Source organism: Anas platyrhynchos, chromosome 10 (assembly GCF_047663525.1).
Source record: "Anas platyrhynchos isolate ZD024472 breed Pekin duck chromosome 10, IASCAAS_PekinDuck_T2T, whole genome shotgun sequence".
Classification (NCBI taxonomy): domain Eukaryota; kingdom Metazoa; phylum Chordata; class Aves; order Anseriformes; family Anatidae; genus Anas; species Anas platyrhynchos.
In genome coordinates, this window is record NC_092596.1 from 22377327 (window position 1) to 22391641 (window position 14315).

The 14315-nt window shown below is 36.7% G+C and overlaps 1 long non-coding RNA gene across 1 annotated transcript in view; it reads left to right on the plus strand.

Moving 5' to 3' along the window:
- LOC119717802 (uncharacterized) overlaps positions 1–14315 on the plus strand; it is a 40804-nt gene that overhangs the window by 17126 nt on the left and 9363 nt on the right. The window contains exons 2-3 of the long non-coding RNA XR_011811630.1: positions 10594–10729; positions 13988–14073. This is a non-coding gene — a long non-coding RNA (uncharacterized lncRNA). The remainder of the gene's footprint in view (positions 1–10593; positions 10730–13987; positions 14074–14315) is intronic.

Here is a 14315-nt window from a genome sequence, read left to right on the forward strand (position 1 = left end):
TCCCTGGAGCCCTTTGGTCTGTTCTGTATACCTTTGTTTTGGTTTGGTTTTGGATGTTTTTTGTTTGTTTTGTTTTGAAAAGAGTGAGACCAAAAATGAAGACAAATACAGAGGGAGGAAGCTGTTACAGATTTATAATATTTGGTGTACCCCAACTTTATCCTTACACTTCTCTTCATCCTGCTTGCTATCCATTTGGATTAGGATTTTCCAAGGATTTAAAGGGCTGTGGACATTTAAAGGACATAGGACCTTTTTCCTATGGAATTTTAAAACTCCACTAGATCCTTTTGTAAAGTCGATTACTTCTGAAATACATTTTCTTATTTATATATGTTTAAAGAGCTTTTTAGATTTGAAAGAAATAATATAAACAACTGATTCTTTCAAGGATTCATTTGGGATTTGAGCTCCTGTGTATATGTATGCCTGGATATGTATTTTAACTCCAAACCACCACTTTTAAATGGAAGAATTTCTTCTTAATTTGCCTTTTTTTTTTTTTTTTTAACATGTTCAGTGTGCAAGCATGGTAGCTGTGTCTAGAAGAATTACCTAAAACCTCCACATGAGTACAGAATATCTTTCACACTAATTTTTAAAATCATTACCTACAAACATATATTTTTTTAATCCTTACTCAGGTTAGTGTCATGAAAATATATTTAAGCGTGTTCCTGTTGTGTTTTATACTGCTATGTTTCTCATCTTCTCTTTTATCAAGAGAAGACTTCAGGTGCTGTGTCTCTATAAAAGAGCTCTGTTCTGTGCATCTTCTTGCCTATATCCATAGTTTTGTCTCAACTGGATAAGAAATAAATATAAAATTCCCATAAATATTGCATCCAAATGACCTGACGGAAGGGAAAAAAAAAAAAAAAAAGGATTTCTGATTATAAACCAAGGCCAGTTAGGTATGCAAGAGCGCATCTAATTTATGCATGCAGTTGCCATGACTATGTATGCACACTGGATAATTGCTAGCACAAATGACTACTGGCATTTGCACACACATTTATCCAATTAGTATGTGCAATCAAAGTAATTTCATGCGCAAATTAGCTGCACAATTGTGCATGCCTTCTGCACATGTAATTGTATGCCTAATTGGTCTGAAAGTCTTGTTCACAATGTGTGTCTTGATTTTATTGCAATATAACATTAAAAAGTGAGTTTTATATGCAGAAATGCAAATTTTACATAATATTAGCATTTAGAAATAATTCCAAACTCTTTTTATTAGATTTCACAAAGCAAACATTTCTCTGCATCCTACCTGTAGGCAATGTGAGCTCTCATTCCGTAAATTAAATGACAACTGAAAACTCAACTTGCCTTGAGTAGAAATAAGGTCCCAGTTTCACCATTTTTTTCCTTATATGCTACATATAATGCTAGAAAATACTACATTGTTATGAATGCTTGCATACAAGGGATGTTCAAAACATTGTCTTGGTTTCATATTGAATATATATTAAGCACTATATTTAGTTAATATAAGCATGAAAGTCCTTTAGAAGAAATAAAAAAGTCAGAATTCTGTTTGATGTAATTTTTACCCATTTGCTCATATGCCTGAACTAGAGATTCTTTAAAAGTGAGTTTCTTTGTTTTGTAGTAATATTTATTGGCATACATTTTTAAGGTTTTGATTCAATGAAACAGGGAACTGTATTTTTATTTGAAAATATCATACTAGGCTCTATAAAGTAAGCTGTTATCATGGAAAAACTTCCTGAATACATGTAATGTATTTTTTTTAACTATTCATAATTTGTTTAACTTACAAAAGTTTTGGCACTGTTTTTAGCATTTCAGATAGCGAGGTACAGTATCTTCTGTGCTTTCCCATCGGCATTAAGTGAGAGCTTATAAATTGCATCTTGGAAATGTTAAAAAATGACAGAAACTATCTGCCACTGGATTTCCCTGTATTATTTTTGAGATGTTTTCCTTGGCCTGGCAGTTCTAAAAGTAGTTTTCCAAAAACTATCCCAGGTATAAAAGAAAGGTAAAGTAAGGGAAGAATGGATATAGTTACTTTTCAAAGAGGAGCTCTTATTTAGGCATCCGGTATCAGGGGGAGGTAATATGTCATCAGGCATTTATTGGCAGATAGGGGAAGCTGATAGTAATCTTCAGGGCTTTCCAATGTGAAAGAGCTTTTCTTATCTACCTTTGTGCCCTAACCTGAAGGCCATTCTGGTGAGAAAAATGTAGGGAGATGCATCTTGCGTTTTTGTTAAAAGACCATTTATGCCACTCCCACATTGTTCAGTGTACTTCTGACAGCACAGCAAAATTCCTCAGCCATTCTCCACATGGTTGGTCTGCCAGGCAGCAGAGCAGCATGCGGTAAAGCACCTCTCCTAGCACCTCTTGGAGAAAGAGAGAATCCAGTTGCTGACTTAACCCCTGGAGCTATGAGAGAGAGCACAAAGCATCAGCAGCATCGCTGCCCAGAGGGAGCCCCCTTGCACAGCCCCAGCAGCCAGTCTAGCTCGGTGCTAGGTGGGTCTGGACTGTCCTGGCTGTGGCTGTCCTCATTTCTCAAAAGTAAGACTAAAACACCTAAAGCAGGGGCAAATGCAAATGATAACATGCAACTCAGTGTGTTAATACTGTATAATAATCAAGCAATGTCTGTGTTCTGCAGTGTGCAGAACTCATTAGGCAGTTGTTAATCAGTGCCTCATGTCCATTGTGTGAACTTGTTAATGTGTAAGGGGATGGGACGTGCCCCATCCACAGAACACCCTACGTGCAGCGGAAAATGTGCCACAGCTTGGGCTTTGGCTGTGCTTTAACGTGAGGTTGTTCAGGCATCCCCCTTTAGCATCTGGACAAATCCGTCAAAGTTACCTCTTGTTTCTTCCAGTGTAGCAGAGCGAGTGATGTGCATTGGTGGTGGCTTCAGCTTGGTGCTTTCAGATTCAAGTCCTGATGAGGATGCTTTATTCGAAGGACTTTAATTGTACTTTTGTTTTTTATTAAATTAAAAAAACAATAGTAAAGACAGACCAATGTATTAGAAAGCTGAGTCAAAGAGTTCGGTGTTGGTTATTTGGGAATTATTTGCATAAGGATTTTTTCTTCTGTTAATACATGATATGTAAAGATTATAGTAGTCATGTAGCACAGGGCCTCTTTGGTCTGTGTGCAGGTAACCAGCTTTCAGAGCCTGACTGAGGTTTATGCTGTGAGCTTGTTGCAGCTCTGTACTTACACTGGAAGTGGCCAGTGCACTAAACAAACAAACAAACAAACAAACAAAAATAACAAACCAGAGGACTGTAAAAGAAGTCAGTCATGCCCTCTCCTTGTCAAGAACTTCTGTAAGGGTACCCAGCAAACATTTCAAATGAAATTTTGGCACGTTGTTATCTAGAAAAAGAGCAGTCCAGGTCAGGGTCCTTTGAGATGCACAGTCCTAGATTTTTAGGGCTGCCAGTCAACTTAGTACGAGCTGTGAAAATTTCTCCTCTTGGCAAAGAGACAGACATAAATGTGGCTTCAAGTTCCACTTTTCCAGCAATTCATTGTGTTTTGGGGTGTGTCTCAGTTTGTCAAAATGGGATTTATAATGTAATGTTATGTTCTGGGAGAACTGCATGTGTAATTAGTACTTGCAAGAAAACTTAGCAGTAAGTTCCAAATAAAATGAATGTTTCTATACTCAGTTTTAGGGTGGGGTAAATAAAGTAGACTGTAGCACACAGAGCTCCAAAGATTAAGAGAAATACCGAGTATTTGCATGTGCTGGGCACTCAATCTTCCGCACTAAATAATTACGTGGTTGCGTAATTAACCATGGACTGATGGAGGCCACACGCAAGAAAGTCAAATTAAAGTTGCTGGCACAGCATTGTTCTGCTGCTTATATTTCTTCTTTGAACGATTTATACTCTTTACATTAAGAGCACTACATCGAAATGTTGCCATGCCTGCAAGCGGGATTTGGTCTCTGACTGGTGCTTTTGGAGGAATTATGAGAAAAGGCACAAATGGCAGTGACACCAGCTACAAACGTAGCAGCAGAACATTTAGCTCCTTGTAAAATACGATTAAACAGCGTGTGACATTTATCACTGTTCTATACCACTCAGTGGCATTATAACATTATTTTCTGTGTTTGCTTTATGAAATACTGTGTGCTAGTGATGATAATTGTGACCTGCAAGTGAGAAGTTTGTAGTATTTCAGTAGGTAGAGGATGAAGAGCTTCCTTTGACACCAAATTTTGGGGATATGTGCTTTTGAGGTGGTTGGCTTTTTAAAAAAGATAGATGTAAATGAGTTTAAAAAAATGTAGTACCTTGGGCTTTGTTGAGCTTTCAGGTGAGCTGGATGCATTCTAGCTGAAATGGGTTAGGTGTTACTTAGCTGGCCATAGTAGTTAAGGTCTTTTTTTTCTTTTTTTTTTTTTTTTTCTCTGTAACAGAGTTTCAAATTGATTTGCAATGGTTTAAATAACTGGCTGAAAGACCAAGTATGGATGAGACTAAAATTTCCCTTTGATATTCATAGATAAGAGAGTTGAAAAATGTTCAGTGCATATACCTACCTTGTGCAGAAATCATGATAAATATCTAATAATGAAATCAGTTCCATAGTCTGTTAACTGGAAGGGCTCAAGTAAGAATGGATTTTTGGAACAAAATTAACAAAACATCAGTTCCCATCATTTCAGGAAACAGTTTTGTGTTGTATTATGGACTACAAGTAGTAAGTTCATTATGCACATATACATCAATAAATATATATTTTTTTCCATGGAAAAGCTTAGTAGCAAAGAGAAGGGAGATATGGTAACTGTCTATAAAATGAAGAAGGAATTGAAAGTAAATTCAGAATGCTTATTCACTGTTTTGCTTAAGCCCCAAAAAGTGGTTAATAATCAGAGTGCTGTTTTAAAACAAGTAAAAGGAAGTAAGGAAGTACTTTTCCACAAACCGTAGAACTTTTAGACCAGAGAGATTAAGGTCAAAAGGATAAAAAGGATCTAAAGAGATTGAGAAAATTAATGAAGTCAGAGTTTATCAGTTGCTACAAAACACAACAGTCTAGATGAAATCTTGGTCCCAAACTCCTGGCTATCAGAAGCTAGGGCAGAGTATCTGAGGAAGGATCACTCTGTCTAACCTGTTTCTTACACTCTTTCCCTAAGGGTTTGCTACCAGACATGATAAAGACGGGACGCTCAGGTGCAGCGTGGCAGTTCTGTGTCCTTATTTGATTGATTACACTGGCTGCTGGAGCTTAAGTCTTGGAACTTGGAACGTAGCTTTCATGGGCTTGGGGTACAGATGGCTGGCTGACCCCGAAGATCTAAAGCCTGAACACAGACATGGTCAGAATAGAAATAAGTCCTTTCTTCTGTCATTTTTTTTTTTTTTAAGTACCTAAGAAAATTGGAACAGTCTATCCCTGAGGTACTAACCCAAGCTAAATATTGCCTGTTTCACCTGAGCATCTCATGGCCAGATTATGCTAGATCTGCTCAGTCCAAATACTTGTGACAGTGGGCCCACTGGGATGCCTGTCTGTTATCTGCCTCTCTTCCTTTCCCAGACTGTATGATTCCCTTTGAATATAGTTCACAATCCTCTCTCTCATGTTTGGCTGAGCCAGAGGTTAGTAGACTTAGTGGTTTGCTTTTATGAAAAAAAAAGGCAACATGAAAAATGCTTTTTTTTCCTATGGTAAATATATTTTTCTATTTTCAGCTTTTGATCTAAAACAACTTAAGTAGCATTTTTTACAAGAAAGGAACAGTAGAGGGAGGTGTTCTCTAACTTTCTTTCTGTCAGCTCTTCTAAAGTATGTATTGAAAATCAATTTTGCCATGTGATTTGACTGATATCTGAATACAAGTATTACATCGCATTTTAAATATTCTGTGTCTGAAAATAGAAGTTGAAAGACTGTTGAAAGTGTCCAAGATACTTGGCATATGCTCTGGGACTGAAATTGGATATGTTTATTCAGACACTTAGAAGGCTTTATATACATTTGAAGGCAGACAGTTCAGGTTCCATGAATTCAAAAATCATACCAAGTCTGCCTTTAAGACATACGTTTTAGTGAAACATATTTTGACCTGTTTTACGAATTTTGCATCTCTGGAAAAATGTGATCACTGTGATTATTTTTAAAATTTATTTTTGATGCTCAAATTCACTTTTTAAAAATAATTCCCAATTTTGGCTTCCTTGCAGCTTCTTAGGGAGAGTTTCTGTATACTTGTCAGACATCTCAGCTGCTGACATACGGAGCTGCAGTTCTCTCCCCTCCTTATTATCGTCCTTTACTGCTTCCTTTTTCTTTCTTTGTCCAGCAATCCAGTGCAGCCTTTATTTTTTCCCCTCTGCATCTTTTCCTTCCCTATCCTGGTGAACTGCTTCGTCCTACAAAGTTCCTGCATTCATCTGATTCAATTTGATAATCTCTTATCCACCACTTCTGTGTTCAGATTCTTGTTCCCCGCTCTACCATCTTGTTGCTCTATTTCCTAACAGCAGGTTTGTTCCCATTCAACCCTGAGGGAAATAGCATCACGTTGTTGAAAGGTGTGTGGTCTTAATCCCAAAGAAAATACAAGGAAAGAGAGCCATACTGAGTGAAAGGTTCACAGAAACCCTGTAATAGTTTGCGATAGGCTAAATATTTACACTGAGGCTGGTGATAAAAGTGTAAGTGTCTGCATGCCTTGCAAAGCCAGAAGCATACATTTGGATTAGTTTTTTCCTGAGTGTCAGTTAAGTGGATGAAAATAGGTTTTGTCATACTAGACATATGGATTCCTTCCCAGCTATTTCCAAAAGGGTTCTTGTGCAACCTCTTACTAACCTCATTTGTAAAATGGGGGAACAATACCTGCTGCCTTCGTATGGTTTTGCTCAATAATTGGGTCTTTGAAGCATGGGCTCTTGGCTTCCATCCCAGTGCACCTGTCCCTTGGTGAAAGGGTATTTGATGGGGCTGTTTGTCTCTGTCTCTCAAATTGCTGATACGTTGGTCAGACACTCTCCCAGCTGGGGAGCCATATGTCGCAATTGCTTATGTTCAGTGGCTTTGATTAGGCATTTTTCTTTCAATTAAATAAAAATTGTCAGATTTTAAACAGAAGTGTTAAGAGTGGCCATTTGTAGATAAAAGGTGAAGTCTGCAGGAGCAGTTGAAGTAACTAAGCAGGACGAGTTTCCGTAAAATGGAGACAAAATTTGAGGCCCAGCAGTCCTTGTGAGAAGTGTCGCTGTAGATAATGGAATGGAATTACGTACCCATAACAAGAACTGCAACGGAATTTGGTAGATTAGTGAATTACAACATTTGGTCTGCTTTTTCAGGAGATAGAAGAAAGTATTTGTTCACTTTGTCTATTCTTCAAACTATGAGCTGTTTTATACACAAGTTATAAAGTGACATTTATCTTCAAGAGTCAATTATTTCCTCTATGGGTGTTCTTGCACAAAGATCTAGAACACATTCTCTATTAATTTGGGGGTATGAAAGTACAAAAACTGTTGGTACATGTTGGAACCTTTATCTCTATAAATGTATATATCAAATACTGTCAAATTAGCATTTCTTTTCCAGTCTTTGCTCACATTTAAATGGTTTCTACTGTATTGTTCTCAGTGATGTGCAGCTGGTGGTATTCAGCTACCTGAAGCAAACTTCCTCCACTTTTTTTGCAAGAAAAAGAAGTTGAGGAATGCATTTTGCAGCATTATATGGAATTTTCCTGTGTATCTGTCCAGTTACAGATTGTAAGTCATGTGTTTGCATTATACTGATACATCTCTATAAGCAATTTTTATTTGTGTCCAGAAAGAACATGTCCTTATAGAAAATAATTTTAGATCAGCTGTTTCTGCAGTTCTTCCTAACACCTAACTGGCATTTCACTGGTGTGGAAAATCCAATAGTGAAAATAGAAGCATCAACATTTGAACTTAAAATCCACCCCCATTAGAATGAGGAGTGTGGCTTCAACGATGGAAACTAAACTGATGGGTTTTGTCTTCCATGTAAAGCAGTAAACTCATTTTTAATTTCTGTGATATTTCTATGAAATCAAAAAGTTATTTCATTTCTTACAGGAAAAGCTATCAAGAACTGAGTTTTAGATATGTCTTTCCCTATTCCTTGATAAATTGGGTTTTGTACTGCATTCAGTATACTTCATTTTAGGTTTACTAAGAACCTTCACAATAATGTCAAAGGGAACTCACGAATGACTGCTTCTTGGCCAGCTGCTAAGTAAAATCTTAGCATCACAATTTAATTAAGGAGGAAAAAGATCTTGTATTTGAGTGTAGCAGACTGGTATGGTCCTGTTTGGACCCCAGAATCATAACACCTGCATGAAAGAAGCAGTTTCATTGATTCAGCTTGTACCAGCTGTTGCTACTTACTTATCACCATTGGCTGTATATAGTGAACTGCTTTAGGTAGAGTTATTGTCAAATCTTACTCCAAGAAAGTAAATAAATAATCTAACAGAACCACTGGATCAAAAAATCTGCACAGTTTAGAACAGTGAAGAGATATTAAAAATACCTTAAACATCAAATGTGTAGGAACTCTGGAACCCCAGGCCCTGGGACGTGTTTGTTCCACGTCTGACAGATCTGAACGTGTTTTTTATGACATGTCAGTAGGACATGCCATTGAAGTGTTGATTCTTGGGGAATAAACATTTGGAAGTGAACAGGCTTGCCACTTGCTGAAGTATAATTGAATGACAGCTGTTCCATTTTCCTAAATTTCAACAAGAAAACTAGCTTGAAGTTTTCAGGAGCTAAATCTGTCAGTTTTTTGATACAAAGGAAATTTTGAAGGGCTGGAAAACTGAAAGAAGTGGGGGTGGAAGAAGGGTTGCAGAAGAAAAATCAGAAATAAATATGGATCTATTTTGTACTTTTATATACATTCTTGTCATATTTTAGTACCTCAGACTGAATGGAGATATTTTTAAGACCAATGATAATTTCTTAAAAAGAGGCTGTAAGAGTATGTAATCTGCCTTCCTCACTGCATCCAGTGAAGTTTGGCATCAAACTCAGAATTAAGAATGCAAGGCAATGACAGCACAGCTGTGGCTCTGCATACTCAGCAGGGGGTATGCTAGAACCTATGCTGCACTTACCATCAGTTTATTACGCCTTTATGGGTGATGGTAATTCTCATCATTCTCAAAACTCGCAGTATCTGGTGCATGGTTGTAAATTAATAATGCTTTGGGTATCATATCTGTTTCTGTAACTGCTGCTAATGAAGTTCTCCGTGTGCAGATTTTATTTAAATTGTACTTTTCTTTTGATCTTGCTGTTAGTATTTGAAGTTGACTGATATTTATCACTGTGTTCTCACTACCTGCCCTAGTTTCCCTGGTGCATACCCCATGGCTCTCTTGCTTAATGCTGAACTGGCAGAGATGCTGGCAAACGTATCACAGACAAGCTGATGAAGTCAGACTAATGACTTAGGCTGGGTTCTGAACTTAAAGCTTTTGCCATTTTGGTTGAGGTAGGGTTTTTTTTTTGTTTTGTTTTGAATTTCTCAGGGAGGGGTGAGGGGTGTTACACCCAACAAAAACTCTTAGTATGGACGCAGCTACTAAGCTAGCATAGCTAGTCTGGCAAACGTAGCTTAGTATTTGGTGAGCGTTCAATGATACATCCTGGAGGCCTCGGGCAAGTCAAATGAGTATTTTAATTCATTTTTCAGTGTATTTCTCTTATGGTTATGTTACTCATTTTAAAAGTAGCCATATTTTGCTGTCAGTATCATTTTTAAAAAAATAGCGCTCATTTCAGTATAAATGAAAGGGAAGTGTTACCAGAAAACAAGTTTGTGAAGAGTGTTCTTCTGTTGGTACAGATGGCATCTGTGTATTTTTATCACTATAAATCACTCACAGTTGGAATCGTACTTAGTCCAATGTCTTGCTTTGTGTTTATTAAAATAATCACAGTTTTAGATATTATATTAATTACTCAGTTCATCTGAAACATTTGTATTCGTAGATGAAAAAAAAAGTTTATTTTGAGAAAGCAAATGACACAATTATTTTTCAACATATTTATAAATGTATGAATGAAACAAATTATATTGCAAAGCAGTGAATTAGTTGAATTAGTAAGCTGAAATGTTGATTTGTAAGTCTTACTTTTCTCATAAAATATATTTCAACTATATGATTGTTAAATCAAGACTTAAAATAGTACCGTTAAATGCACTGGGAATAGCTATTTACATTTAAATTTGACCTACATTTTAATATTTTTTTTTCCTGAAAGTTCGGTCTGTTGATAAAACTCCACAAAAACTGTTGAGTTTGTTTTTATACTGCGATGATAACAGTTGCATTCCAGTTCTGAACTGGTGATAGTCAACAGCTGTCCTGGCTATGAGGGGAGGACAGTAAGAATTTAAAGACTAAATTTTCAACTAGAAGAGAGCTTTTTTGTTTTAATAGATTTAGATCAAACTACCTGATTTTTTTCCTGCTCCTGGAGATTGCGGATGACTTGTTTGGCTGTTGGCATAACCAAAGCAGTTTACAGACTCTCTCACATTATGTAGGTTACCCATGCTCCAGAGATGTCCACTCTCCAATTAGGAGCACCCTATTCTTACAGCGCCTGAGCCAAACCCCAAAGTACTGAAAGGGAGAGTAGAGCTGTGAGTGCCTAGAGGTTGCTACTCTTCACTGTATCTGGTGAGTTTGTCTAACTTGTCCATTTAATGCAGAAACTGTAGTACTATGAGTCCCTGCAAATTGTACTGGAAACATTCCACGTAGCATTAGAAATGAGCTGTAGGCTGTGCTTCCTTCATCTCTGCAAAGTGGTAAACAGGGAGTAGATTCACTCCAAGTTCTCCAAACTATGAGTTACAGCCTGAAGCAAAACAAAAGGAATTTCTTAGTTCTCTCAAACGAAAACTGGTTGCCCCCTGCTTTCCATAGGATATGTGAGGGAAGCGGGCCTGCATGTACAAAAGGTGTCATAAGCTGCTGCCAACTGGTTATATAATCTAGGTGACCTGATCAAGATAGACGACTTCTTACTCAGTTACTGCTTTTTTTTTAGAATTGATGCAGTTTTCTGTTCTGAACCTTAGCAATTACCCAGTTGATTTAACTTTGAAAGAATGGTATTCAAACTATGAAATACTGAAAGTATTCAGATAATTTTGCATCAGTAACATTTATTGAAAACTGGAAGAAAATGTACGTTTCTATAGGCAGACACACCCGACCTAACCAGTTTCAAATTTGTACACACTTGCATTAGCAAATTGTAGCTTGCTTTGCTCAACTGAACTATGAGTCATAAAGATATCAAAGAAAATAACATCCAAAAATTCACTTTACGGGTAACATGTAATTATAAAATGTGTTGACTCAAATGAAGTCTTGTTCATAGGCAGAATTATCTTGAATGACCTTCTATTTAAATATGCCTTTATACAAAGGGCCTACACTTGCCATCCCTTTTCGTGTGAACCCTCTGAGCACGTCAGCAGCAGTATTCAAAGTGCAGGGATGCAGAGTCAGGCAGGCTTTAGCACTGCTGCGTTACTTGCATGCAAGGATGTGGGGAGGTGGGCTTTTTTGTTTCTTCCTTTGTTCTTGTAGAACATGTAATAAATGTACTTCACTGCTAAAGACTGCATGTAGAGGGCGAACATGACATTTGTGTTCATGGTATAAAATATAATTAGAAAGAGTTCCCTGTCTCACTTGGGTTGGTAAAATTCATTTGTCTCCATAGTGGAGAAAAGGACACATTTTTCACATACTTCTGAGGTAATGAACTCTGGAGTCATTCCAATAACTTCAGGGCAGTTACTCAGTATTTACAGCCACATAACTGAGTTTGGAATGTGCCCCTCAGATTTGAAAACACTCAGAAAACAGTTGTGAGAAAGTCACTCTGTGGAAGACAATAATAGGGAGAAATGAATATTTCAGAAAATAATTTGTCTAATCTTTATTATAAATTCATATTTCCACAAATATACATTCATATTTCCACATCATAGAAAAAGGGACTTCAAATGTCATCCAGTTCAAGCCACTTACCTTAGTAAGGTGGTACTTCAGTGTATTTCCTTATTTCCTTCTTCCACTTCATCAGTCAGTGCAAGATACTGGCTTGCATTAACTTACTGTGTAATCTTTAATTTCATGATGTAATAATACCATATGTCCCAGAAAAACACTATGGGAACTCAATATGAAAATATTGTGTAATTATTTCTTATATTTGATTATAATTGTGGAGTAAATCTAAATAAATATATATATATTTCACGCAGTAAATATTACTGGAGTAGCAAATTAGAAATTAGATATGAGAGAGCAGAAGTTGTTTTCCCCACATCTGCAGGAATACACTCACAGTGAATAGATAAGTCAGATCATACAATTTTTCTACCAAATTTTGTTAGATTGCTATTACAAGATTTCTGCCATCTGTAACTCATTTTAATGAGACCAGCTGTTCTTGTGTTATTTTGACCACATCCATTTCATGATTGTAAAGTACATCTCTTTTCGGTTTGGATTTGATCCAAAATAAAATTTGCAAATCAAAAATAAAATGATAAACTGTGCCACCAGCTCATACCCTGCTTGTCCCTCTCAATTCATTCCTCTCCCTCTGGATTCAGTGGCATTTTGTATTCTGGTTTAGGTCGTCTGTAGATGTGAATGCATTACACCAAAATGTTACTGGAACTATACTTTTTTTAACTGTGTTGTTACTGTGTACGAATAGCAACAAGTTATACAATAACATATAAAAAAAGTTCACTAGATAATATTGAAGCAAGGTTCTAGAAAATTGTCTAAGACATCACTTAATAGATATTTGATATATGGGATAAAAAGTATTCATAAGTATTACTGTGATTTAAAAAATATTCCTTATGACTTTTCAATAAAAATGTGAGGAAAAAAAGATACTTTAACAGAAAATATAATGATACATTTACAATTTTTATCCAAAAAAAAAAAAAAATAGTTGTTTTGGTGTTTGGTGTCAGAAAATGTAAAATACTATTGCATTAGGGAGTATTCAGTAGTTTTGAATATACTTGGAATATTATGTAGTTATCTTTTCTATTGAAGCTCAAAAATGTAACCTGTGTTCATTTAATTTCTGTGATATTAGTTAATGAAGAAAAAATATATCAGCTTGAATAGTTAATCTAGGGACTGGTTTATGTTTTTGATAATGCAACTTGTTCTGCAGTGGCTCTGGACAGGTTAAAGCATGCCTATAATTACAGATCACATAAACACATTACTGCAGTGGTTTCTATAGGCACAGTTCCAGGAACAATCTGGGTTTGTTCTAAATAACAAATACAGTGCCACTGCAAAGTGTGGGAAAGAGTGCGTAACATCCAGTAAAAACACTCATGCTGGTAGGACTATCATTTGGTCGTTATGCACATAATAATACAAGAAAAAATTAATTAATTAGAGATTGTTAAGAAGGGGTTGGAGATAACTGTTTTGTTAAATTAGTAGTCTGAAGATAAGACCCAGCTCAGTAGAAAATTCCTCACCATCACTATTTGGCTGGAATGTACGAAAGGGAGATTCATTGGCCGTTCTTTAAAGTAACTGAAAAGGTGGTGGTTGTTTTTCTCAGAAAGGCGAGGAACAGGAACACTTAGGAAGGAGTTACTAAGCCAGCTGCTGACCTGGCTGATGTTTCAAGTATATCCCAGGGAGTGATGGACCTTATATACAGCATATGCAGCATTGTTGGTTGGTTACATGGACCAAGCTCAGCGGTACTTGCAGCTCTTCCTGACTACATTTGCTTTTTCTGTTCTAAGAGTGAATTTTCTCCACAGCACGGTGGCTCTTGGAATTCAGACATTAGCTTCTGTTGTATCTCTGTATTCAAAACCAAAAGATATATGATGATTTCTTCTAATGATTCTCCTCTATTACTAGTTTTATCCACTTGTGAAAACTGGTTGGAACATACGGATGCTTTTCCAAGAGTTCTTCATGCTACTTGAAGAAGGATTTCCTAAGCCGTAAGTAACAAGGATATCACTGGCAGTTTTTAAGCTTGTTCAAAGTGGCTCACTGAAAAACAAACATACAAAACCTCACAACAAAAGAAATCTGTTTCGAGTACCTAGCTGACATGTGCTGCAGGGAACTGAAAAAGCACAAGGCTGAGAATGTATCATCCTGTCAGCTTTGTCATAACCAGAATAGTACTTGTCGCTTGTGGATATAGTTTTAGTGTAGCTCTGGTGGCCTGTGCTGACCC